At 44.2% G+C, this 1,134-nt stretch overlaps 1 non-coding gene across 1 annotated transcript; it reads right to left on the bottom strand.

The window, feature by feature from the left end:
• Positions 1-753: 753 nt before the first annotated feature.
• LOC122733154 lies at positions 754-884 on the bottom strand. The gene has a single exon (XR_006353747.1). It is a non-coding gene; the product is annotated as a small nucleolar RNA SNORA13 (small nucleolar RNA).
• Between the last annotated feature and the right edge of the window lie 250 nt (positions 885-1,134).

Genomic DNA, 1,134 nt, shown 5'->3' with positions numbered 1-1,134 from the left:
GCAAGATGCCAGGAGAATGATATTGGGGTCAGGGATGGGTACTCTGCAAGGAGGAATCCCGGGAGAGTCCCAGAGCATTGCTGTGCTTCTTGATCTTTGGGGTGAGCAGCTCAAGCACAGGGATGCCCCCAAAATGCTGACAGGGTTAGAGTGGCTAATAGCCAATTTGAGCAAGGAGGTGAGAGGATAGCAGCCATCATGGGATGGCCCCTTCTCATTGCCTTGAGGGATATCCAGAAGGCCTTATTGTAAAGTGAAAGCAATAAGGCAAATACAGGAGGACAGCATACAGGAAAGGGAAACAGAGAGAGTCTCTTTTTCTCTCCTTCCTTCCCTCCCTGATACTGACCACAGCAGTGTCAGGGGGTGGGTGAAAGAGAGAAAAGAAAATACATTCAGTGAAGTGAAGATTATTTGAGATATGATTGGTAAAAACAAGCAGAAAGAAAGACTTAATCTGTTTTGCACTGACAGTGCAAACAGAGAATTTGAGAGTAAATATTTTGGAAACTTTTGAGGGGGAAAAAAAAGATTACCATCACTTTAAAGCTCCAGCAGTAATCTCCTGCAGTTGCATGGTTATCTAGAGGCAGGTCTGGAACCTGTGTCAGTGAAAGTTTCAAGGTGAAGAAGAAAAAAGAAAAAGGCTTTGTCATAAGGAGAATGGGGTAGGGGGGTTGGGATAGGGGTTGGGGTTAGGGGTTTGAAATCCTTAGGAATTCCTCTTTAAAGAATTACACCCTCTGAAGTAGAACTTGTTACTTATACAGCACACTCATCAAGGGAAGAGAAATCCCAAGGCAAGTGAAAAGGCTGCAAAGTGTTTTATTTTTGCCTTTTTTGACACCACATCCACTAGTAACCAGAGTATGGAGACTTAAGCAGTATACAGAAGAGGAGACTTCCACTCAGAAAGCCACAAGGTTTAAAAAGAATTACACCGTCTTGCACACAAAAGCAGTTAGAATAAGATGGTAGTTTATTTAGGAGCAAGGAAAGGGAGGGGAAGGGAAACCAAAAGAAATCCTTGGACTTTTCATGGGGAGAGAGGCATGGCACAAAGCACATGGCTCTGAGATACCAATCTCCTCGAGCAGGAGACTGGCAGGTACTTTTATAGAGGACTGATGGGGG

Source organism: Dromiciops gliroides, chromosome 6 (assembly GCF_019393635.1).
Source record: "Dromiciops gliroides isolate mDroGli1 chromosome 6, mDroGli1.pri, whole genome shotgun sequence".
NCBI lineage: Eukaryota > Metazoa > Chordata > Mammalia > Microbiotheria > Microbiotheriidae > Dromiciops > Dromiciops gliroides.
This window is presented reverse-complemented; position numbering and strand designations above follow the sequence as displayed.